This window comes from Pezoporus flaviventris, unplaced genomic scaffold, assembly GCF_033815535.1.
Source record: "Pezoporus flaviventris isolate CSIRO_AGI_PZ_B2104156 unplaced genomic scaffold, CSIRO_AGI_Pfla_v1 ptg000063l, whole genome shotgun sequence".
NCBI classification, from domain to species: Eukaryota; Metazoa; Chordata; class Aves; order Psittaciformes; family Psittacidae; genus Pezoporus; species Pezoporus flaviventris.
The window spans coordinates 7,529,625-7,555,917 of NW_026892611.1; the positions used below are offsets into that span (position 1 = coordinate 7,529,625).

General features: G+C 48.2%; 1 protein-coding gene across 2 annotated transcripts in view; it reads left to right on the top strand.

The window, feature by feature from the left end:
- The first annotated feature begins 6,423 nt into the window (after positions 1-6,423).
- CAMKK1 (calcium/calmodulin dependent protein kinase kinase 1) overlaps positions 6,424-26,293 on the top strand; it is a 95,618-nt gene continuing 75,748 nt past the window's right edge. Inside the window, exon 1 of one of the 2 annotated variants that reach the window (XM_061470396.1) lies at positions 6,424-6,520. The gene's annotated coding sequence lies outside the window, so the exon portion shown is untranslated. Of the gene's footprint in view, positions 6,521-7,344; positions 7,614-26,293 lie in introns of those variants that run through there. The other variant, XM_061470395.1, reaches the window with a different exon arrangement.

Here is a 26,293-nt window from a genome sequence, read left to right on the forward strand (position 1 = left end):
TCCCTTTGAATGCCCATGCTTGCCCTGGGTGTGGGGTACTCAGTGCTTTGTGGCATGCTGGGGGGGTCGTGCATGCAAAGCAATCCTATCAGTTGGGCTGGAGCATGAGGCTTTCTGTGCAGGCTCCCCTGGGCTCTGTCCTCCCCTGCAGGGCCCCTGGGCCTCTGGCCACGAGCAGAGGTTGTTATCAGTGTTGTCACTTGGGTTTCCTCCTCAGACAGGCTGGCTGGCAGGGAGCACTGGCGTGCTGCCGGCCATCGAGAGCTGCTCCCCTGAGCCAGCTCTATCTCTTGCTGCCCACATTGGTCAGTGTTAGCTGGCCAGAACTGACCTGCTTGGCCTTAGCCTCACAAACCAGGTCTCTGCACCCCGGAACACAGCTTCCCCTCTCTGCTGGAAGGTTTGCACCACTCAGCGTGTGCAGTTGGACCCAAGCCCCACATTGCTATGAGCAGACCCTGTCCTGTGCTGCTGGCTCTGTTCAGTTCTCTAGGATGCATCAGCATAGGCTTTCCACAAAGTCTCTCTCGGAATGTTGTTTTGCTTCCCCTGGAGGAAATTTTGCCTTGGTCACTTCAAAACTGGATCCCAGCTGCGAAGAAGGCATAGAGATTGCTCTGCCGGTGGCTCTAACGCCGCTGGCTGTGGTGGAGAGCACGAGCCTGTGGGATGGATGCACCATGCTGGGCTTGTAGGGCCACAATGGCACAAGCCCCAGGCAGTTCCAGATGACGTCTGGTCATAAGCTCAACAAGAATTTCAAGCCATACACTCCCCAGGGGGATCATTTGCTCTCAGAAGAATGCCTCAGCTTCCACAGGCAGGGGTTTCTTTTAAATTATCCATTTAGCTGTTTCACCCTTTCTCATGATGTGTAAAAGAGGTGCCAGGTGCTTACATTAAGGATGCATTGATTAAGGTGAGGATAAGCTCCCTGGTCTCTGGGGGAGTCCGTGCCGTCTTAATGGGCACCGAGGGCAGAGGCTGGTGGCATCCCTGCTCTCCTGCAGCACTCACGGAGATGAAGCACTTCACAGTCACTGCCAAATGTCATGGTGCAGCTCTCCAACAAGCTGCAACCAGCAGAGGGGACTGGAAGACCATTTCACACATGCAAGCCTGGGGAAAACTCAGCTGCTAAAGATTAGACGAAGAGAAGCAAGAGTGTTCAGGTAACCTTTCACATCCACTTAAACTGGGTCAGTCTCCAGTTAAGTCAGAGCTTAACCAGTGCAAGGCTGCAGGTAGAGCAGGCGGTTGTTTCTGCCTGCTTAATCTTTCAAGCTGCTTGTAATGAAAAGCCCCTACTCTTTCCTAGGAAGTATTAAAAGGCAGAATAGGAAATTAAGAAAAATGCTACTTGTAAATGATCCCCTGTAGTTCCTATTCAAAACCTCTGAGTTGGAATCCCTAGAAGTCCCAAAATTGCCTTAAAAACCGTGGGAGGGTTTATTTTCATGTCCTTGTTTGTTGGTGTTTTGTTGTTTGTTTTTTTTGTAATGCACCATCTGTGGGGGTCCTTTCCTTTGCTTTTCATTTCTGCAACCAGCAGAAGGAGACACTGTAATTCCCATTCTTTCACCAAAACCAGCTCCTCATCTAAGCCAGGGTCCTAGAGCCCATGGCTTTCAGGTGGGGACCATTCAGACCCATAGCTGTCTGGTCTGGAGGAAAACCAAGCAAGGGTCTGGTTTTAACATACAGTGGTCCCTTCTGTGGCATGAAAAGGCAGGGAAGGGCCATGGCAACAGTTTCTGTCCCTCCTTTTGGCAGAGGGGCTGGAGCTGGGGCACAGGGGTGGGAGAGCAGGGAGGAAGGGCTGGTCTGATCAGCCCCACGGGGGAGCCTTTGCTGGCATTGATGTCCTGTTTCAGTTTGCTGAAATTCAAGCCGAATTACTGAATGCAGGATAGCACACAACATCTAAAACACTGATAAATGGGATTCATGGCAAGTTTATGATTTGCCCTGAGAAAGGCTGCACCATGCATGCACCTGTGCTGCTGCTGAGCTTGTTGCATGGAGGTCTTTCAGTGCAAATCCCAGCAGGAGGTGTGGGTGACCAGCAGGACCATCCTGCTGTCCTCTTTCTTTGCCCTGATCTTGCTTTTAGGGTCAGGGAAGAATTTCCTGGGCTTGGCATCTGTTCTGGTCAGAAAATGACTATATTTAAAGCTGTAATAGAGCATCCAATGTACTCTGCTGCTCTGTGACTCCTGAGCAGTGAGCTAAAGTGTCACAGAAACCCAAAGGGATTTAGCTATCAAGTGAAGACTCCTTCAATGACAATTTGCTGCATTGCTTCCTATTTACCCTGTGGCGATTGAGGCTTGGGTTGATTTAGTGTTTATTTCTTTAAACTCCTTGTTTAATTGCATTTTGGTTTTAACACAGTTATTTAGCTAATAGAAAAATACTACTTGAAAGGGAACCTTAAGTAAATCAAACATGCCTCCGGTCCTTTCAGACAGAAAACATGCAAGAAAGAATATATATTCTCCAGCTAATCATTAGAATATATAATCTCCAGCTAATCAATCTCCTTATCATTACAAACATCACCAAAAAGCCCTTGTATGTGGTGTTGTCAGGGTCTAACAGAGGACTCTTGTGTCAGTCATGGGTGTTAGATGAAGAGAGTGAGCCATGAGTGCAGTGTGACTGTTCCCATTTCACAGAAAGGAAAACCAAGGTACAAGCAAATAATTGCTGAACATGCATGCAAACGTGGTGAGCAGGTTCTGCCTCTGAGGAGATATTGTTATCTGTGAAAGTTACCAGGTTTTCATCCCTCAGGCATGGTTACTCTGACAGAAACCAAATGGCACAGATATTCCAGAAGAGCAATTGCAGAAAAACTTACTTGGCAGCAATTATGCTGGTTAGTGATGATGCAGGGATGAGGAATTACATTTCAACCTCTGCAGAGCTGGCAACATTTAATCATTATGTTTGTGCACAATTCCCATCACAATGGGGCTCTGATTTCCACCTGGGGCTTCCAGACACTATAACAATGCAAATTAAAAATGAAGAACACTGTGCTATCTTTACTATCTCTAAGCCCACTCATTCTTTCTCTGGAACAGCAAAGTCCCTTTTATTTCCAGTCCTCCACTTAGGACATTATTGGATTTTTCCCTAAAAAAGCACCTGCCTTTCTGGATGCACTAATTCCCTTTCTCTTTTGATGTGAGAAAGCGTGTTTTCAGTCAGATAAATCCTCTGGCTGACATGCAGTGAAACACTGACACGAACATTTATGTCCTCACAGCACTAAAGGATGCTTTTATTTCCTTCTGTCCCAAATATGTGCATTCTCGGGCTAGATTGTGCTGGGTGGCAAAAGGACCCTCTCTGTCAGTAGAGCACTAGACACCTGCAGTTCAGTCAGCACTCATACTCCCGGTGACAGTACGGTTGTTACAGCTCATTTTCACTGCTGCCAGCTCTGCATTAATTACGCCACACTATTTTCTTTTGATTTCTTTGGTGAAGATCTATTTCTAATTGCTTTATTGCCTTATTTTAGAAAGTGTAAAAGCCAACAGTGTCCCAATGGATTCTGAATATAACAACGCTGCAGTCAAATGATGGGCTTTTTAGCGGGGGTGAATCAAGATCGTTCCAGTTAACAGAGCTCTGCCCACTGGTACCAGGCATGGATCCTGCTCAGATTCGTGGCACCAGAAAGAGATTCAGCCCAAGCTGTTCTTAGAAGAAATGATGGGTTCAGCTCTTTTTTTACCTAAACATACTTGTGAAATGCCTGGGGAAATGTCAGGTCTCCCCCTCATGACTGTAACTCAAGGACAGGTTTTCTGGGTCCCTGCACCCAGAAAACACATGGGAAGTAACAGGTTCCAAACAACTACATCTGACCATTATTGAACAGAAATACCAAAGTCTTCTTTTAATGTTATAGCCACCATGGTCTAAGCATCAGAGACATTTGGGGCTCTTTTTGCACTGGTTATTGCTGCTCTGTAGTGTAATCATCTGTGTACTATGAAAAACGAAACTGAGGCACATGCTTTGTTGTTGTCATTGTTGTTCTCTGGAAAAAACAGCAGGTTCTGACTGGGAGTAGCTAACCAGGTTATTCCACTAGGTCAAGTGCTAGCAGTCTCTGCCAGAGGCGATAGTCTCAAACCCTGATGCCGGTGCTAAAACTGCACTCTAGACGTCACTGGTGATTTAAACTGCCTAATGCTAAAGAAGACAGGTCCTTAGGGGACAATCCTCAGCACTTTCCTAACAGTCAGCATCCTCTAGGCAACTCAAAGCCAAATGTGAATCAGTCCAAATGACTTTGGAACCTTTGAAAATACTTCTCAGCAGTAGTTACAGCAAGAAGAGAGGAGTTTTACTCATTGCTCAAGAGATGCTAAGTTGAACATGTATGAACAAGGCTCTGCTTGATTGAATTGCAAGCCCATGTGAAATACATTAGTATTTTATGTTATGTATGTTATGGTCTTTCCAAGCAACTCTCATGCCCTAGAGCCATAGGAGCAATCTCTCCATAGACGCAGACACTTCCTGAGTCCTTAGGCTCTTCTACCTGAGCATCCAAGGAGATCACTGGGGCTTTTACTGCTCAGGGCTTGAGGAGGCTTTACTTTACCTCATGGATATATCCAGGGTCCACCATGGCCAACAGACAGCCCAGAAGCTCAGGCTGGTGACTGTCTTGAGAAAATATCTAATCAGTGATCATTAGCTAATATCCTGAGATGCTGGAAGAAGGCAATATCTTTGGAAGCCTATGGCAGGGGGGTTGGAACTAGATGATCTTAAGGTCCTTTCCAACCCTAACTATTCCATGGTTCTAACTTGAGGTCATAAGCACTCTGCTGTCCTGTTACAACCACAGAATTGTTAAGCTGGAGAAGACCCTGAAGATCATTGGCTCCAACTGTTAACCCAGCACTGTACTTCTCTGGGCAGCCTCTTCTGGTGCTTGACAACTCTTTTGGTGAAGACATTTTCCTAATATCCAGTCTAAACCTCCCCTGGTGCAGCTTGAGGCCATTTCTCTTGTCCTATCACTTGTTACTTGGAGAAGAGACTGACTTCTATCTCACTACAACCTCCTCTCAGGTAGTTGTACAGAACAATAAGGTCTCCCCTCAGCTTCCTTTCCTCCAGCTAAACAACCCCAGTTCCCTAATGATTAGCGTATCATCTTAACCACATTTTGATGCTTCTCTGAACACAGTGGCAATCTGGGTCACGTTTTTTGGGATGGGAAACAAAGTTGGTAGTAAACCACACGCTGCACACAAGCTGTTGAGTTGCTTTGAGGTATGAAACCCGTGGTAAGAAATACATTTGTTTCTAAAGCAGAGGATTATTTGAGACCTACTGAAAGGCAATTTTTATCTGCTTGTTGTCCCAGCGGGAAGGAGCAGCAGTCTGCAGTGGGTTGAGTCAGGATGTTGATTTAATCCAACTCTTGCTCTCTGGCTAAAGCCAAGATCCCCTGGTGGGGACCCTGCTTGTCACAGCGGAGCCCAGCGAGCCTGAGCGAGAGTCACTTATCACAAAACCAACATCCTCAATGAATCCCACAGGAAACACACTTCGCAGCTGGGCGCAGGGCTGCAATGGGAACCCCTCAACCCGGAGGCAGTCAGCTGCGAGCCAAGTAGGTAAAAGAGACTGGGAGGGAAATATAAAGCCAAGGCATGAGTCATAAAACATAGGAGGACATCTGCTTGTAGGAATTCCTTGAGCGGTGGCAGTGGAATTAGCTGGTGTGCAGTGTGTTCTGGGTCCAGCCTCAAACCACGACACAGTGTTTCTGCCCACTGCCTTCAGGCTTCACAGCATGCTTGTACATAAGGGTCAGGGTTGACTGTTAGAGCCTGGATGGGGGGACACTGTCCCATGCCAGCACCCCCGAGAGCAATTCCACCCCGCCCAGGATGTGTGAGGTGCGCTCCCACCGCCGCCCCCTCAGTGCCAGAGGAGAACACGCTGCTCTGGCACCAGGAGAACCACCCACAGCCCAGCCACCGGTGACCCAGGGAGCAGCCACCGGCGTGCCCACACCGGCTCCGTCTCACCCCATCCTTCTGCCTGGCACCACTGCCCCAGGCCCAGCGGAGCCTGCTGATGCCGGCAAAAATCCCAGTGTCTGAACCCAGGAACCTGCCCCCAGCCCCCCCAGTGCTTCAAGTGGGCACCACACAGCCCCGAAAAAGGGCTGTTTTACCCCAAAACGCGCGTCTGGTCAGGGCACGGCGGCAGCCCCAGCACCGCCTCACCCTCACGGGCAGCGGCCGGCGGGAGGTGCGGCCGGCGCCAGCCAATGGGAGCGGGCGGGCGGGCGGTTCCTTACGGCCCGCGGGCGGGGGCGCTCGGGGCCCGTGCGCGGCCAATGGCGGGCAGCGCGCGCGGCCGGGGAGCAGCGGCGCAGGTGAGCGGGTGGGCTCCGGTCACCTCAGCGTGAGGGGCCGCGCTCCCGCCCCGCTGCCGTCCGGGACCTCGGCGGCCGCTCCCCGGCCTGGAGCAGGTGCAGCGTGGCGGGTGCAGGGCGGGGGGGGAGAACAGCCGGGTTTGCTCCGCGGGCAGCGGTGCGGTGGGGCAGGGCGCGGTGCGGTGCGGTGCGGTGCGAGCTGCTGTTATCGGAGGCGGTGTGCGGGGGTTCCCTCAGGCCGGTGCTGCCTCATCCCCCGGGCGGCGCCGGGCAGCCGCAGCTCCGGAGGGGTTGCTTTTACCGAGCCCAAAATAAATGGGAAAACCCAAATCCTTAAAGAAAATCCCGTGATTTCGAGCAGTTTACTCGCCGCACCGCTCCGTTTTCTTGAGGGGGGCAGAGGAGGTGCGAGGTGTGGTGAGCTCCGTGCGGGTTTGTCACAGCCTCCCAGGCATTGCTGCCCTTGGGGACCACTGTGAGCTCCTCAGGGCTTGGGTTGTCTCGGGGTCAGTGCTTCGGTCTGAGCTGCCCTCGCACGGTCTTAGAGCACACGCCAGGCTGGAGCGAAGAGGATTTGTCTTCCTCCCTATGCTTACCTTGCTCTGAGGTAAATAAAGCGCAGCTCTCAATGGCCTGTGTGCAGTGAGCGAGGAAAACTGCTGATCCTGCAGGGATACAGCTTTCTTCAGCGGCTCCGGTGGAGCTGAAATTGACAGTCTGTTGTAGTTGTAACTTAATGGGATAGGTTTTGTTTAATGGGAACCTTGCCTTTCTATTTGCAGTAGTCTGTGGTTGAGGTTAACAGTGCCACTTCCCATTGTGTGTTAATTTCCTCCCTGTGAGGCATCTCTGGCAGCTTCAATTTGTTCTGGTGTTTGACATGGGATGGCTTTGAAGTGTTGCTTTTGAAACTGGATAAGGCAAGCAGGGAGCTATTATCTCAGTTGCTTGGAGAGAAAAACCATGCTGGGGCCGTGCTCCAGCATGTCCCTGCACAAGGCTTGGCTTGCTGTGCTGCACCCTGTGCTCAGGCTGGGGTGTGTGGTGTGACTAGGATTAATCTCCAGACGTAGCAATAAATGCTTTCCTGGGCTTGCTTCTTCAGCTTGTACCTGAGAAGGGCAGATCTTAGCAACCAGGAGCATAAGCACCAAGCACCAGCCTCTTACCATTCTGGCGAGGAGTTCAGGTATGTTATTGTTTGATACGGTGTGAAGGCTGGGCTTTAAGACACAGTAGGTACTGGGCTACTGTGTACTGTGTTCACGGGTGTGAAAACCTTCAATCTGGAGCTGTCTCGAGCTATTTCTTCTTGCTTTTGGCATGTCTTGGGGGTTGAAGCTGGAATGCTTGAAGTGGGACATGTGTGTGCATATGCTCCCAGGACAGTTCATAGCCCAGAGAGAGTGGGCAGAGCTGCTCATCCAGCTGCTTCTGGCACTGAGCCGCAAGGAGACCTTGCCCCAGAGAGCATCAAGGTGCCCCCACCACTGCACACAGCCTGCTGGTTCTTTACTTCTGCTCTGGCTTTCAAATCCAAATTAGGGTGTTTGTTAAGCGCTAGATGTCTTGCCTGATACAATTAATTGTCCTTGTACTAACCAGACTTTCAAGGCTCAGTTTTCTTTTGCTAGGGAGAGACTGTGGCATTTCCCTTATGGGCTCTTGTGTGGTGGCTACAGTGGGAATCCCGTCAGCCTACAGCAGAGGAGGTATGTAGAAGGACAGTGCAGCAGTGTTCTGTTTGATGGAGGAAGAAGCTCTGTTTAGGTAGCAGTCACCACAAGTGCTTGTGTGGTTTAGACCTTGGCTGGGTTTGAAGAGGTGGCACTGTGCTATGTGTCACTGTACTTCAGCCAAGGATCTGCTTGCCAGAGTACAGCATCTCTTCTTGCTGGTTTTAGTTCCCTGCAGTTACTGAAGGGTGTATGAACCCAGTCGTTTGTGCCAGCCTCTGCAGACAGAGGAGTCCTGTCTGAAAGCCAAGTCTTCTGTTACATGTCAGTCCTGACCTTAGGAGAGCCTTTCTAGAGTCACTGCTACCTGGGAGCAGGGGGAGGAGAAACCTCTTTAGTAAGAGGGTTCAGGAAAAGGCTGAGGGTGCTTCATGGCTTCTGCAGGCTATTAGCAGGGTAGCTCGTGTCTCCAGAGGCTGCATCTGCCTGCCTGAGGGGCAGAGAGGATAGATCTGATGCAAATCAGAGTGTGCCAAAGAAGTGGAAGAGAAAGTGTGTGTGTGTTAGTGAGGAGCTCAGTGTGAGGATTTTCTGTGCTGGAGTTGTAGGAGCAGTTTGTCTGATAACATCTGAAATCAATATGTGCAATTACTCTGCTTTGAAGATGCCTGGAGAGAGCATACCTATTGCTGCCCTAAAGTGCAGGTGGCTGGGTCTGTTCAGCAGCAAAAGGCACTGACAAACACTGGGTGTGAGATGAGGCAGGCTTTGCTTTTGTGCGAGTTTCTACCCATCTCTAACTTGGGGTGGGGGATTTCTTCCTGCACAGCCTCTGCCAGATGTTTGCTGCTGCTCAGCCCTGCATTGCTGCTGAAGTTTGGCCGTTGGAGAAGACAGGAAGCTGAGACTGTTCCTTTGCTGAGAACCAGTGAAGAGGCAAGTTACCCCTTTGTCTTTTGGATGAAAGTGAGAACTGGGCTGTCAGTGTGAAGCCAAATATAAAGTCTGTATGAGATAAAATGTTGTTGGCTTGTACCTTGAAAGGTAGGACCTTGGACACATCTGGGGAAAACTACCTCTACAGTACCCCTTATCAAAATCCTTCCTCTTATGTCATTCCCTTAATGGTTTCTTCTCTGTTCTTCAGTCCTTTATTTTTTGGCATAGGATGTCACTTGCTTTGGGAAGCAAGCATCCAACATGCAGGGCGGTGACCCATCAGCAGAAAATATGTGGTTGAAGAAATGAATGTGGGTGGCTCTTTGTAAAAGCAGTGGTGATGATTGAAGTGTACAGAAGCAATTGCTGACATACTGCAATCGTGGTGGCAGATCTGAAGGTCAGGTAGAGATGTCTGTGATAGACAAAGCATTGGGTACAGCAGATAAATGAATGATATCAAATAATGTCAGGTAATCAGGCATGTTTTAATTAAGGTATCAGTTAAGCTGTGGTTGGAGAAAAATGTCTGAAATCTAGAGAGGAGAAATGCTGATAATTCATAGATTGGGTAGGACACTAATCTGAAAGATACAGGTGGAAGAAGGTGCAGTGACTTTTCATGGGTGAGTGGGAGGGTGGTTGCTGACTTGTGGTGGTAGGTGAGGTGTAAGTATACCTGCATGTTTCTGAACATGTAAGTATACATGTCGGTTTCCTTTGAAACTGATATGTTTCTCAGGCTTATGCAGTTCCCAACAGGAAGGACAGAGTCTTTAACCACAGGAAAACATGCTCAGTTAGGAACATCTGCACCAGATCGGGATGTGACAGAAGTGTCAAGAAATGGAGCTGCTCAGGCTCCGGGCAGAAGTGGCAGCCCTGCACCAGCAGTTGTCATATGCCTCAGGAGCTGCCCGTCCTGAGGATGGGAGCTCCTGGTGTTGGTCTGGGTGAGAGGTAGTACCTGGGGACAGGCACAGGGAAAAAGCAATAAAACCAGAGATGTGGTGAAGCACTGAGGTCTCTGTGGGTTCCTAGGGGAGGCTTATGCCTTTCTTCAAGAGTTGCTATCAATTACCAACTGTAGCATTGTTTTCCAGAATGAAATATCAGGGCTATCAAAAAATCCATCTGGAAATCTGACACAACCTTTCCTATTTTCCTAGTTTCCAGCTACTGTGTTGCTTTTCAGTCTATTTTTTCCCTGTACCCTATGCAAATACAGTAATTTTATAGAGTTCATCATTAATGACAGGGTCAAGCACTGCATAACTTGCATTCTAACTTGTTTAGGAATTTGCAGTCTGGATTTGTTAGTCACTTTTCCTACTGGGTTAAGTCTTTAGAAACATTTTCCTGTTCCGTTGCTGTTTTCAGTTTTGTTTTTGGCTGAAGTGATATGGACAAAGGGAGAAGCATAAATATGTGTGAAGTGCATGACATTGGAGAATTTTTCTTTATTGCTTTCACGTGCTGGGGTCCCTGGATGGAGAAGTTCTGAGAGGTCAAAACTTTCTGAGGACACAGTGGGTAGAGGCTTGTGGCTGAAAGGGAAGGCTGTCCCATACCAGCTGTGGGCTTCTTAGCCCAGAAACCTGCTGGTTTAGGGAGTGAACCTGGCTGAATATGAACCCTTGTATTTTATTTCTGATGGCATCCAGTGCATGAGCTGAGTCATGCCTTGTGGATAAAGGTGTGGTTTGTTGAGGACTTGTTTCTTTTGGGTTGCTTCCCTGAGCAGGCATTATTTTAGGGTGAGTACCTCTGAAATCTTTGTAGTTCTTTCTGCCAGAAGCCGTGTGGGATTAATATAGCTGCTTTGTCTCTGGGGTGGTTTCAGTGTTTCTGCAGATTGGTGTGTTCAGGGAAGGCTGTGAAATGTTGTGATTAATTCTTCAGTATTGTTCAAAGTGTATAGTGAAGTTGTTAGCTAGTTAACAGTGACTGCTCTAATTATTCTAGTGTGAGTGTAAACAGCAAGGTTGTGATGTGCCACTGTCTGCTGGAACAGCACTTGAATATATGTCTTTGAGACATAGACATCCTTTCCCTTTTTCTTATTCCCATGTTATGCTCTGCACAACAGCCTGTGTATGTCTTGAACAAGCAGGAAAGCCATGGAAGTCCAGCCTTCCTTTCTGCCGATGCTGGAACTGAGAGGCAACTGCTCCCCTGAGATCAGTGGAGCCAAATTCATTGCCTCACTTTTTTTTGCTACCTTCTGCAATTCCCTCTTTCCAGTAGTTTCCACTCACTCACACCAGTGAAGTGAGGAAGACTCCCAGCCTTTTCAGCTGACAGCAGAGCCTATTTAGAGTCCTTGCTGCAGAGTAGAGGTGGAGCAGAGGGTCTGTATTAAGCCATCAGGAGCAGAGAGCTGTGTGCCAAGGTGGGAGGAAGAGAGCAGCTCCCTGAGACCTGCAGTTCCTCTGCAATATCCTGTGAAGGTTTCTGGGGTGTGCTGATTGTTTTTCTCAGCCAAGTGGCTCCATAATTGTGTAACATTCTGAGGACGAGGTATTAATGACACATTTTGGATGGATGTTAGGTCCCTGTTCCAGTGGGGAAGATGTTCAGGGCAAGACTCCTGGCTTTGCACAGCTGTGCAGAGAACATTTTCTTCAGAGGAAAAAAGTCTTCCCTGGTATTTTCACTTTACATGGACTTCTGGTATGGCTGTTGAACTCTAAGCATGATATGCAGAAGCAAGTCCTACAGAGCCACAACAAAGCTTTCAAGGGAAAAGGATGACTTGGTATGTAGGACATGAAATTAATGCAAAGAAGACTCATTCAGTTGTTTCCTCTGGCTACAGATTTCCTTGGTAACCTAGAGCTCCAGTTCACAGATAGACCCAAACACTGAGTGCTTAGCTTGAGTGTTAAACTAGAAGCAGATGTGAGGGGCTCAGCTGGGTGGGAAAAGAAGAGGGAATAAAGAAGTGCTGTGGAAGCCCAGGCTGAATAACACTTTCTGAGGATGTGTTAGTGTTTTTGTGACTGTGGTGAAGGTGTAAATCAGTCGTACCAAGGTGTGAGATCATCATACTCCAGTGACCTGGACTGTAGAGCCTACATTTGACAGTTTGGTACTGTGCTGGGGCAGTGCTCTGCAGTCAGATGCAGTCCATCTGGTGGCTTGTGTTCCTCAGTTGTCCTTCTGTTGCAGAGCTTACTCACAGTTTTATCTTGCGCTCTTGAGTGCAGCAAAGCTTGGACCAGCCACCCCATAGTTTGTCTTGGTTTTGCCCTACTTTTGCATGTTATACATAATAACTCAAAGACTGTTTTGCTGTTGATCCCTTGTAGTCATGAGAGACTTTATCATGGGGGTCTGTCTTTTCTTCCACTCTCCTACTCTAGGCAGTAGTTCAGGTTTCTGTTCTATAGAAATGAGTCCTAAAACAACAAAATTGCTGGTGAGGACAGGATTTTTTTTTTATATGCAAGTATCATGAACACAGCCTCATGAAGCCTGCAGTTGCAGGCTGTCACATCTAGAGTAGATAAAGCTGAAGGACTCGGGTAACAGGAGGAAAGAAAATGTGCCAGCACAGCTTTGCAGAGTACTGTGGCATGCACACCTCCCTGAGGCTGGCTCTCATTACCAGCTCCCATGCTGTTGCATCAGCTCTGTCAAGTTACTCTCAACTAGCTCCTGCCTTTGTGCTTCCTCACTATGGTATGGCAGCATGCTGGCATTGCTGGAGCTGTTCTGCCTCCAGACCTCCTCATGTGCTGGACACAGCTGGTGGTCTTAGTCTGATCTGCTCCTCTGATGTGTGTTCTCAGAGAGAAATTGGGATGTTCGAAGGGACCCCTGCTAGAAGAAGATCTGTAGCTGTTGCTTCATGCTGGGTGTCTGCTACCTGACCCTCTCCTCCCCTCATACAGCACATGGGGCCTTATCTGTTCATGGAAAAGAAGCTGGAAGATATGTGAGCTGCCTCCTTATTAGGAGCCGGGGATGGATGCAATCTGGGGATGAATCACAGGGAAGGAAGCTTCCTTACTGCAACATGTGAAAAGTGATTGACAGTAGCATGAAAGAAAAAGAATGGATTGTCCCCTCAAGGGAGTTGAGTGCGAGTGCTGCCTCAGAAAAGTGTATTCTATTTCTTCAAAGCTGTCCTCCCTCTCTTTTATGAATGGTTACAGACCAGTATGGAAAAACTGGGAGGGAAGAAGAGAGAACTTGGTTTGGATACTGATGATACAGAAGGCAGTAGCCCTGTGCCAAAGAAATCAAGATACTTGAAAGTCAGCAGGACCTGGTGCAGTGTTCCTGTAACAAAAGTTATTACAGTACACATGCATGACCCAACCACTTGGACAAGTGAAGCTTTAACTTTGGCACTAATGCCTGCTCTTGTTAATGCGGTCTGGGTAGTGCTCTTCTGTATATTGTTTGTGCCTGAACCAAGGCCTCAGTCTGTCTGTGCTAATGATGTGCCTGCCTCAAGTGGCAGTATGAGGACAGAAGATTCACCCATTGACCTCTTACTGATGAGATGTTTTGATGCTGAAGTCCAGATTGACCTTTCTGTAGCTTGACTGACAAAGGTTAATAATATCTGAGGTTCCCAGCTCTGTGAGGCAGTGCAAAACTGACCCCGAGATGAGGGGTTTTTTTGTCTTGCTGTGTCATCACCTCATCGCCAGGCTGAGAAATGGGCCTGGACATGTGGAAGATGTCTCAGTGCAGCTTTGTCAGACCAACAGAGGGAACAGAAAAGTGTGCCTCTGCCTCTGGGCTGGGGCATGACATTACTGCTTGTGCAGAGTATGATTTTTTGGAATGGTGAGAACAAGGTCCTCTGGCTCAGCTTCTTATGTGCACAGCACTGGCAGAGGAAAGGCTGGGGGAGTGTGAACATCTGAGGAAAGAGGCAGAAGGGTTTTATGCAAACTTGAGAGGGCTTGGAGCTTCTACAGTGCTGTCAGGTCAGTCTAGTCCATTTGAGGGTGTGACATAGGCATTATGTCTTGTAGTGATGGTCATGAACTTAAGTGCTCTCAACTGGCAAATCAGGCTGCGTTACTACTGTGCACTTCCATGTTAGAGAGATCAGGCACCTCTTTGAGCATGTTTCTGTACTCTGAGGCTTCTGCATTTTGCTTTCTCATACAGTATTGATGTGCTTGTAATTGGCCTTGAAGCCAGACTAAAAAGGCATGGTTTAGTCACAGCAATTCCTGGGAGTCCAGTTGCTTCCTACCAGATAGATTGATTTAAGTCAGGCTGCAGGACAGAGCTGGCTTTTTTTTGTTATTTTTTTCAGGGTTTGCTGTTTCCAAGGAGCCAAAAAGTGGCTCTGCTCCATGCAAAAGCCACTGCTCTCTGTCTGCCATCCAGAGTGATTATCACAGATGCAAAAAGGCAATCTAAGGTTATGCCCCACTTGTGAGAATTGGTTCTTCTGTGGCATGTCCTCCCAGCCACCAAAGGAATGAATGAATGAGCAAAACCAGTACAGCTTTCCCTATGCTTGTCCCAACAGCTGTCTGCTTGGCTCCTTGTTTCTTGTGTTAAGAGCATAAACTTCACAGCAGGGATAAGTGCTCTCTCTGTAGAGCATCAGACACAGGTGATAACTGTGTCTGAAATGCCACAGCAATGGAGAGTAAGTCTCCAGGTCTGAGTGAAAGAGCTGCAGATGTGCTGGGGATGTGAGGCTGAAGAGCTGTTTGTTAAAGTGATGTGTCTGATTTGACTCCAGAGTAATGTGTTGCTGGGCTGCTTTTGGTTCCGTTCCTGCTCAGCTTCCCTGGGAAGCCCTCTCTATTCCCAGAGGTGTCCCTCACCCTTGCTGCTTTCCGTGATGAGGCTGCTTGCCCTTTCTTGCTGCTTGCAGTAGGTTCACCAGCCTCCTGCTAGTGGCATGGCTGCAATGCCAAGGGATGTTTGAAGCTTTGCAGTAAGCTGAATAAAACCACCTGGATTCATTGAGGGTGTGTTGTAGTTACTGCAGTGCTGCGAGTCTCATTCCACTAAAATCTTGTGGAGGAAAGAAAACCTTCCAGAGTGTTTAATATTCCATGCTCTTTAGGTGTGAATAAATATTTCCTTGGCCTGAAACATTCTCCTGCTGTGAAATCCATTCCAGTCTCTTTGTCTAAGACAGCCTCCTTCTTTCTCTCTTCTGTGCCTCAATTTTTATTAACCTAGAAATGTGCTGACACTTCACCATCAAACTGTTTTCTAGCATGTTGGGGAGCTCTGCAGAGTGTCTTTGGAAGTTGTTTATGTAACTGCATGCAGGAGAAGAGGAACGTGGTTCAGAGTTGTTCATGTCCTGGGGAATTTGCTCTTCCTAATGATGGCTTTCTGCAAAAGCATGAGAGCTCTGTCCATGTGTGTCTGTTCCCTTCTAAAAGAAGGGTACGGGACTGGGGAGTCAGTGAAGAAAGATACTTCATCATTGTGCTCTTGGCAGTGCTCACTCCTGTAGAGAATCCCTCTCCCACCGTGCAAGTGTGCTGATTTGAGCCTCTCTGAAGCTGTCTGTTCCACTGTCATGACCTGCAGGTAACTTGGTGCCTCTGCAGTCCTTGTTCTACTTTCTTGGCAAGAAGGCTGTGACTCATACAAAGTGTCTTCCTGCTGCACTCCCCAGGAGGCAGAGCTGGCTAACACTCTCTCATAAAAGAGCTTACTTGTTCATCTGTGGGATTTCTGCAGTCCCCTCATTTGGTGGCGGATGTGACTCCTGAGGGGCAGGAGGCTGAGTGAAACTCAGGTGACTGCACTGCTCAGGATGGACCGAGCTCCTGCCACCAGCTGAAGGCAGCTTGCTTGTACCTGGACAGTTAATACCTTGAAGCAAAGTCATCCCAGCCACTCCTCGTTGCAGGCATGGAGAAGCACGATTTCCAGCTGCAGCAAAGTCCTTCACCTGCTCTGAACCTTTCTGCAGCTTTGGTACCTCCCAGGCTGAGCAGTGCTGGCAGTTGGGAACTGTGGTGTCCAGGCTGAGGCACTTGTGATTGGCCTGCTCTAAGGCAAATGGCAAATCCACTTGGGCTTGCCACATCTCTCACACAGATGCTGGGGAGCATCAACTCCTTCCCCTGGTCCTGTGTCTGGCCTGCAGTGTATTAAAGCATACATTTGGGTGGGCAGTCTCTCTCAAACTTTTCTGGCTACAATTTTGTCTTCTTGGAAGCTTGTAATTTTCTAGCCTTTCAAGCCCACCTCCCAGAGAGCATGGGAATTGTAAGTCTTTAGACAGATAATAAGAACGATGTAATTAAAATCCTTAATTTTATTTTTTCTTGTTGGAGTTTTTTAATCCCTTTGATTTAAAGGGTGGTAGTGGGTAATTGGATTCTGGGCCAGCCTCGCAGAGGCAGCCAGGGGGGAAGGGACTGCAAATGAGCCCAGCCAGGAAATTGCACATTTAAATATAGTTCTTGGTAGGGTCAGCAAAACACCCAAGGGACAAATTAAGAATAAAATTTCTGCTGTAATGTGTCCAGACATCATCTTAAGAGAAACAAAAAGGAAGCTTGAGAGAGAGGGGAGCAAATTGAAGGGTAGGTGTCCCTTCTGCATTACAGTACAGCGTGTACTGCTGCAGGTCTCTCCCAGGCAGTAGCATCCTTCTGTCCCCTGGCTGATGCATTGGCCAATTCCCAGAAGACAAAACACTGAAGGGAATTTTCGGGTTTGGGGGCCTGGTGGTTTCACTGGGAGGTGTAATTCACTGGGAAATGTAATTCATACTTCACATAATGCCGTGGGGCTTATGTTGTTATCAGCTTTGGCACAGGTTGCCTGGGTCACGCTGTTCATCGGGTGGCAGGGAGGTGGGACCAGCCATGACCTTGTTTGCACTGTTTGGGTTATTGGGGGACAACTTTCCCTGTGAGGCTGTTGCTTTCTTCCCAAATGGGTGAAATGCTTCCTACTCCCATGGGTACTGACCTGAACACCAGAACTGATGTACTGGGAAGATGATTGGAGTCAGTGGCAGGAGGTGGATTCAGCCTGAATAAAGGGAATTTAGGGAAGTGCATTTGTCCCTTTAGAAATCCTCAGCCTTGCGTTCTTCCTGTTGGGACCTGTGGCCCCTTCAGCAGAGGGACAAGATCATTGTCCCTGCTGTGGACATGAGTGAGGAAAGCAGTGTGTAAAGCAGCCAAAGACCAAGTTGCAGGACACAGCCTATCTGGAGTAACCCCTGGCCGACAGCCAGCACTGCTGTTGAGTTTGACTAATGTAGGAGTTAGTTTTCCAGCCCTGTTAGTCCCTTGATTTTTGCATGGCTCATGGCACATGCAGCAGAGCTCTCCTACTCCTTGGTGGCACTTCAAGAACAGGCTGAATTAGACCTGTGCAATTTGAATTTCTCCTTAAGGCTACTTGTGGAGATGCAGAAGAACAGCTTGGTTTGTGTTTCCCAGGACCTCATACCCAGCCCTCTGTGCTCTCCCTTTTCTTTGACTGTCTCCCCAGGGGAAGGCTGTGGATTCAGGGAGGCAGAGCTTGTCAGGAAGGAGGCCTGATCCTGCATTCCTCCCCTCTCTGAGGGGCTGCAGAGTTGTTGGCTCTTCAGTGTAGCTGGATTAAGATTTCACCAAAGCTTTGCACCCATGAAGAAGCATTGGGGAGCTTATTAGCTCACCTTGCCTGCAGCTTTTCAGAGCTCTCTGTATCCTGCTCCGGGGTCCAAATTAAGAGCTCCATGTACAGCCAGGGCATGGTATTTAGGTGCCTTTAAAACCTGCTGGAGGCCTGTAACTGGGTGCCTTTCACCATGTCATTTATAAATGACATACAGAAATACCGTAGCATCATAGAGAAACAGTTGAAACCTTAACTTTGGAAAGCTCCAAACATGGAAGGCAAATGAAAGGAAGCATTAAGGAGGCAGTGGCATCTCTTTTTAAGTCTGGGGTTGTGACCCATCTACTGAGGGGTCAGTATGTCACACATGCTGTTATATTGTATGAGCATTTTGAGAAATCACACCTCAGATGCCCTGTGTCACTTGGTAGGGTTCTCCCTAAACAGACATAACAGGCTTGTTTGTGCGGGTGCTGGTTGGGGTTAGACTTTCCAGGGAGTGAGTTTAGCACCCAGTTAAATGCCCTGGCCTTTGGGGATCATTTATGTCCTGGCTTCGGTTGGGATAGAATTAATTTTCTTCCTAATAGCTGGTGCAATGCTGTGGTTTGGATTTAGGATGAGAATAATGTTGATAACTGTCTTTATCTCAACCTAAGGATTTTAACTCCCCTCCTCCCCTCCATTCTCTCCCCTATGGCACTGCTGGGGGGAGTGAGCAAGGGGCTGAGTGGTGTTTAGCTACCAGCCAGCTTCAACCCTGACACTTCTGAAGCTCTCTAATTCCTGCTTTGATTATAAGCTCTTGGAGCCAAAGCTTGCCTTTCAGTGTGCCTTACAGCATTAAGCACAGCGGGCAGTGAGATCTGTATTAACTGGTGGTGTTGCCAGGCTATTGAAAAGTTACAAGAACCTGGCCAGATTTTCAAGTGCTGGTCTCAGCTTTCTGCCTGGATGTCAGAAAGGGGAAGGTAATTACAGTGTGAACCAAGGAGAACAGCCTGGCCTCAAGGAGCTGTTGTTAAGGTTCTCCTCAGGCCCCAGGTCAGCCCATGTCAAATCACAGCTGCATTTAACTCTTCATTTCTTCTTCCTTCAGTTAAATTACTGCTAAGTGATTTCTCACAAGTGTAGCCACCTTTTATACCAGTGGCTGTTTTCTTTCGGTAATCCTGGTTGGGATGGGATTGCAGAAGCAAGTTGAAGACAGCGGTTGCTCCCCTTGCCCTTCCTTCTTGCTCTGCACAGAAGCATTGGCTTCCTGCAGCTCCTGTGCTGGGGTCTGCCATGGGGCAATGAATGTGTGTTTCTGTGACTTATTCTCTCTGACACCGTGTGAAATGGGTGGTGGGGATGCCCCAATCTCCCAGTGTGGCTGGCAGGTATGGCTCAGATAGTGCTTTCTGTGCAGTGCTGTCACATTGCAGAGCTCAGTTCCCTGCAGTGCTGTGGCAATTGAAAATGTAAGTAGCCTCAAAGTGGTGGTAGACAGCTTCAGAGTTGCTCAGGGCTCACCAAGTGACTGCTTGAAGCTGGGAGGCAACTCTGAATTCTTCCTCAATACCATTACTGTTTTTAAACTCTTCATTCCTGCACTTGTACCCCTCCAATCACCCACTGCTGGCCCCTCTTGGGGACAGATGAGGACAAGGTGGATATGTGGCCTGACTCATGTGGTTTTTCCTAGACATGATCTGCTGGCTTGTCTTCTAGAAGTTGTTGACCTATGTCTCAAACTTGGTGCTGGTTCAGGAAGGAAAAGCAGTCATGAGGCCATAATGAACGTGAGCACAGAGTTTCATCGTTGCTTCTTGCAGTTCCTTCTGAAGATGGGAGGACTTGGTGGCAGCTGGGGCCAGGAGGTGGGACTTGAACCAGGTAAATCAGAGGTAAATCAGAGCTTGCTGTAAAAAGTACATAAATTATTCAACCTGGTTTCCTTCTGAAAGGAAGACAAGCTAGATACGCGCAGAGCATCTCTCTCTGTCAGTCCTATCTGCTACCCTGCCACCTATCAGCTTCTGGAGCGTTTTTCCTTCTGGACTCAAGTGTTTTGCAGTGGTTAAGATTTGGTGTGATTTTTTTCACAGGAATGGATGGTTGGGTAGAGGGAGAAGATGTTATGGAGAGGGAAAGGTCAAGGGCTTCAGTCAGCAATTCTGCTCATACCAGAACCAGCTGGAAAAAGATCCTCAGAGGAGATTTAATAACTGGGGAGGATAATGGTGAAGTACTTCAGAATATTAACCAATGCATCTAACTGGCTTAATGAAGCTGGGTGCTTGGGTTCTTTTTTAATCAAACAGATGGTCAAAACATTATGCACAAAAAATGAGATCTGAATACAATGAACACATTTAATTAGCAAATAGAAGACAGAGGGAGGATTTGTTTTTCAACTTGAGAAGGGAGAGATTCTTCTTCAGTGAATGCTCAAAAAGAGCCTTAAATGCTGAGGTTTCTCCCAAGTCTGACTGGTACAAGTGTTACTTGTAGTGGTTTGGGGGTTTGAGATGGCAGTCAGCCTGGGGGTGGCTGCATGTGGCAGCCATGCCTCGTATCAGTGGCTGCTTGCTGCAGGTTGGATTCCCTAAGAGCAGACTCAGTAGCAGTAATACTGCTTAACACCCTGCTCCAAATCCTTTTACCTAAGTGTTTATATGTGATCACCTCTGTTTTGCAGAAGGGGAAAGTGAGGAAGCAGTAGCCTGAGGTTAACCATGGCATAAGTTCATACGGTGCTGGTCCAGGTGCCCTCAGTATTCAGAAACCTGCAGAGCTTTTCACTGATGTCCTACGCTTGTGTGATTTGTGCCTGGAGTTTCTGCAGCCACCTATGTGCAATGCTGCTGGCCCCAGTTAGTGAGATCAATTCCTGCCACTGATTTCACTGGCCTTGCTGCTTTGCTGGCTTCTGTCCCTGCTGGTGCTCGTTACAACATGCACATTTTATAATCTCTCTAACCAGCTTTGCTGTGCCATTGAAACCTGGTGCAAATCAATGCCTTTCTTCTCCAGACAGGAGACTCCCACATGAACCTCAAGTGTTTCTGTAGGTGTGTAACATAGACCCCAAGTCTTGCCAAGGCTGGGAGCATTTGCTCCAGTCTAATGTTATAAGCCATTTTGATATTAAGCCTATAATAATAACACCTTGTAGCTAAAGATTATGTTTTTTACCACTGGTGACTTACTCAGCTCTGTTCTATTGAGGCAGTGTTTAACAAAAGCAGAGACTTTCCCAGACTATAATTAAACAGAACTCAGAGAACTCTTCTGCTTCATTTCAGTGCTGTGTTGCTCTACAGTCTCATCTCTGGGGGAGTTATAAATGGAACTTGTGCTCTGCCAGCACACAGCCCAGGCGGGTCACTGTTCCCTGCCCAGATGTGCCTCTCCAGATGTGCCCAGTGGTGTCCCAATCCTGGAGGGGCTCACGTACCTAAGGACACAGCTGAGTGGGTTCTTTGCTTGAGCCATGTGGCCCATTCTAGTGGCAGCTCAACTAACACGTTTTACAACTGAGATCTGGGGGGTTAATTTCTACCTGCTTCCTTTTTTGTTGCTAAGCTTGGTAAAAGAGCATTTGGAGTCTGATGGCTCAGTGGTTAACAATTAGATGCAAAGTGAAGACTTCACTTTGAAGGCTCCTGCTTTCTATCTTAGGAGGTGTTGGTGAGCAGATGGTGCTATGCTCTGGGTTTGCTTATTGTTGCAGATTATTTGCCAGATAATTTTTCTGACTAATCCTTTGGCCTGGAGGCTGTTTCAAATCCGGGAGTCAGGTTTCTGCTCAAAACACTTGTGTTTGCAAATTCTACAATCTGTTCCTGTGCCTGCTTGCTCATGTCCCTGGGAGCAGAAGACTGGGTGGCAAATGTCCTCTGCTCCACGGGAGAGGGGCAGCTCCTAGAGCTGGGACCTCCCTGCCAGTAGAAGGATGGAAAGTAGCACCCTCATGCCTTGTTTGGGGCTTGTTTTATATTAAAGCATGGTATGGCTAAAGTCCTTGGCATCACTACTATCAGAGTGACCGCCCCTGAGCGGCATGGTGTGATGCTGCACTGCTTCACCTCTGCAGAGTGGCAGTTGGGTGATTTGCCTGTATGTAGCAGGGCAGAGTACTGGTAGCAGCACTGATGGGGTTCCTGCAGCCACAAGCACAGGGCTCACCCTGCTCAAAGCCTGCTGTGATTGATTTCTTTTTAATTACTATTTTTTCCCCCTCATCTCTGGCCACCTCTCCCTTTTATAAAGTAAAAATACACTCTTGGCTGTCTCTGGAGAGCTGCCTGCACTAACTGCTTGACTGATTTATTCTAGTATTTTAACATTTACTGGATTTACATAACAGCCAAACAATCTGTTTCAGGAGTTTAATATAAACCCAACTCTAGTGAGTCACAGCCATGTTAGCAATAATGCAAAGGGAGGCAGCTGGGGGAGTGAGGAGGTGACTTGTTTCTGCATGGGAATATCTGCCTGCCTGAAATATTCCTGACACCTCATAGCTGAGTGATGCTGCCAGTTCTCTCCCATCAGAGATTAGTTCTGAAGCTCTGAAAGAGCAACAGGAGCATCATATCAGTGCTCCAATTGCTCATCTTGGTGGCCTTTCCAGAGCTATGCAGGCAGTGCTGTGTGTCCCTCCTGGTGTGTTAGGTTCCTTTACCTGGTGCATGCATGCTTGAAAGAGAAGGAGCATAACTATGAAGGTGGTGAAACACTGGAAGAAGTTGCTCACAGAGGTGGTAAGTGCTCCATTCCTGGAAACATTCAAGATCAGGTTGAATGGCCCTCTGAGCAAGCTGATCCAATGGAAGATGTCCCTGGTCACTGCAGGGGGTAGGACTAGATGATCTTTAAAGGTTCTTTCCAACCCAAAGTATTCTATGATTCTATGAGAGCTGCAATATAAAACCTGTAGTGCTTGCTTTTTCAACTAAAAACCATGTAGTCTTTGCTTGCGTCAGAACATTGTGGGTGAGGTCCTCAGGGTGTCAGCAAGTGGGATGCTGATGTTTCCAGCACATCTTCCTGGGATATGATGGCCCATATGGATGGTTTTGGGGCTTGAGTGGATTTGAGCCCAGGGGGGCGAGAGCTGGCCCAGGCATGAGCTGGGTGAGCAGGGCTTGTTCCTTGGGGGCAGCAGGAGTGAGATCCATCCGGATGATTAACAGTAGGCATTTCTCAAAGCATGGTGTGTATCCTGCAGTTTCAGGTCCTGTCCAGGCAGAATAATTCTGGGACTCCCTCAGTTGTCTTGTACACTTGTATGAATGCAGGAAAGTTCCAGATCAGCTCCACCGTGGACAGCCTGACCCTGCCTGCTCCAGAGGCTCTGTAATGTGGTCAAGTGAAACAGTCTCCAGCTTGAGCTGTCATTTATGAAAGCCCCAGGCAAGAGACAGCAGGAATGGAACCACTGGGCTCCCATTGCTGCCTGTCTTAGAGGTTGGCTCCTGAGCAAAGCAAGTGCTTGCAGCTTGCTTATTTGAATTCTTGTCTTTAGAATGGAAATAAATGCTGGCTGATGAGATCCATTACAGCACTAATTTTAGAGCATGCCAAACACTATGAAATTGTTTTGTCTTCAGTCTCACTTCTCTTCAATCCCCCCACCCCTGAATTTGTGAAAACAGCCTTTGTGGTTATTCTGAATGCCCCGTGATGTCCCACTCACCAGTATCTTCAGGCATTCTCCTTCCAGCCCTCTTTTATGAAACTTCATTCAGCCACTTGACCCTGCTGCTATGAAAGCTCTCTGGGGCTGCAGGCAGCTGTGTTGGCGCAATGCAGGCAGTGAGCACTCAGCCAGCCAGTGTGAGATGCCAGCAGAGCCCCCTGCAAGGTTGGGGGGAGCAGGGAAGGCAGCACTGGAGTGGAATTTCTTATCCTTGGGCACCCTGGGCTTTATAAGTCTTTCCAGCCCCAACCCAGCCTGCTTTCTCAGTGAGCAAGAGGGAAAACAGGAAATTCCCCCTGCTCTGTTGAAGAGTTTAAGAAGCAGTCCCAGATCCTCAGTGTTTGTCCTTGGCACTAATGAAAACCTGAGCCGATGCTCAAGAGGATGGAGCAGGCAATGAGTTAGGGATCGAAATCCTCCATCAGTGCTGCAGGTAACAGCGCACGCTTTAGTGCTGCTCCTGACTCACAGTGTTTAGGAGAGACTGAGCTGCAGATTAAAGCTGGTGGCAAAACTCCAGTGGCTTCACCCCATGCCATTTCCAGAGGCTCTCTGGAATATGTGTTTCATGAGTTTGGCAACCAGACATCCCTGGTGGCAGCTGCTGTGACCATTAGCAGACTTGGTACCTGCCTGGGGTTGGAGGCTTGGAAATCTTCCCTCTCCTGCCCCCAGCTCCCTCACCCTTCTCTCACTGGGAGAGCCCAGCCTGCTGGCAGTAGCTGTATCCCTCAAAAAGAGCTGTCTCTTGCCCTGCTTCTTGTGCTGGAGACATTTCATATCTGAACCCAAGGTGTTAGCCCGCAGGAATTCGGCCGGCAAATGTCTCTACAGTCGGCCTTGGTGAACGTGGCTGAGATAAACCCTTTACTGAACTAAATGCAGTAACAGCTAATCCCTTGGAAACAGTCACCTGGGCCCTGCATGATGAAAAGAGGCTTTGCTGCTCTGATTAACAGTGCTGGCAAGAACATTAACTCACTTTTCTTTGGAAATGAAAAGCACCTCTCCAGGAGAGTTTAAGGGATTAGGTACCAGCTGTAATATTAAGGTAGGTTTTTTTGCATCTTCCTTCTAAATGTCTAGTGTAAAAGCCCATTCAGCCCTGGTCAATGAGTGATTACGGCTGAGCATCCCAGTGCTGTGGTAGAGAGGAGACTTGATGTGGCACAGAGTCCAGTGTGAGTGTGGTGTTACCCAATGAGTTTCCCTGGGAGGGCAGCAGCGGTGAGCACCCACTGCCTGTGCTGGGGTGTCTTACAGGGCACCAGGGCTCAGTATTGTAACTGAACCCCTATCAGACTGGCCAGCCCCCGCCTGAAGGGCTGAAGCTCATTTAAGCCTTGCTAAGAGCCAGATGACACTGACCTTTTCCAGCCCCTCTTTAGCAAATGCTGAGGCTGAAGGCTCTGGAGAGCGTTCCTTCTGTTTTGACAACTCCACTTTCTTTTCTAGGGGTGATCTGCTGATTTCTTTGCTATTTATTTTTAACACAACACTTGGTTTTGAAAACCTGAACTAGAAATTCCATCTACAGTCAAAGCAAAGCACTTGGACTTCAGTGAGGGGCACTTTGGGCTGCATGTTTCAGGCCAGGCTTTTATCTTGATGCTGGTTTCCATGAGGCTGCACACCCAAGTTCTGCCCGGACCAGCGAGCATCCCATGTGATGGTTGCTGATGAAGGCTGTTGACCAGCAGCCTGGCCACCCAAACGGGCTCAACCAGTTGTATAAAATATGTCTATAAAGTAATGTAAGATTGAGAAAAGATTTAACATCTGTATGAAGTATTTGTTGTTCAGAGCAGGCTCGCGTGCTCAGCACACTTCCAAAATCCAGTCGCCTTTCAACCTTTCTCCAACTGAATTTTCTTTCTGAATTTATTTTAAGTAAATAGCACAGAGTTAGCTTGGAAGGGAAAAGATACAAGTGTTACTGTTCAAAGTGTGCTTTGCTGGTTAGATATGGGAGACATCCAGGAAATGAGCAAACCCTTGAAAGTATATGTATTATTTATTCTTGTAGCTGATTAATCACCACTTGAAACCTTTTGGTTGATGTTATGTCTCTGTATACACTTCACCAAGCTGTGCTCCAGCAATGTATATGCTGGCATTTGTCCCAGTTCAGCATTGCAGGAGATGAGTACCACAGCTGATTTATGGAAGTAGGGAGTTTGAGCAGTGGAAGATGACAGTGTGGCACTAGGTGAAAGCATCGCTGAAAGTGAGAGACATCTGCAAGCAGACAGGACCCAGCACCAGGATGAGGAGTTGCTGGCCCATTTTGTGGAGAAGCAGCAAATTGGGGTCAGTCTGTCCGTATCTATATGTGATGACAGTTGGGAGTAAAACTTGACTCCCAGGCATTGCGCTGTCAGCAAAGACTTGGGCTCCCCACTTCTACAGCTGTGATTCCTCCTCTGAACTTGAATAGAGAAGTGCAGAGTAGTTGTTTGTCTTACCTGTTCCAGCTGTGCACCTGGTTCTGAATCCATGGGCTTGCTGGGCATACTGTGCAGCAGCCTGCTGGCTCCACGTCCTCCCTCTGCCTTCAGCAAAGTAGGTGCAGTGCTCAGTTGCAATGGGTAGAATCCCTTTCCCCTTGCTACTGCTGGTGTAAGCAGAGGTGGCCCCTTTCCCCCAGCACTGCCCATCCCTGCAGGGATCTACAAGTTTGCCGAATGCTGCAGTCAGAAAAGTTCCTTTCGTCAAATGCCTCCTCTGCAGGAAAGGAGTGAGGGGGCCTGGAGAGGAACGGCAGAGTCATAACAGAGATGCAGGGAAATACTTTTTAGGGAATGAATAATGTTTGGTGCAGAGGTGGCAGCGCCGTATTTCATTCTAATTTGGGGGTTTTGGGGAGCAGGTGACTGACACCCCACGAGGGTGCAGGATGCTGTTCCTTAGCAGGCTGACATTCTCACACTCCATTTACCTGTTGGCACCCCTGTGGAGGCGTCTGTCTTTGGATGCCACTAACCCCTTTTCCAT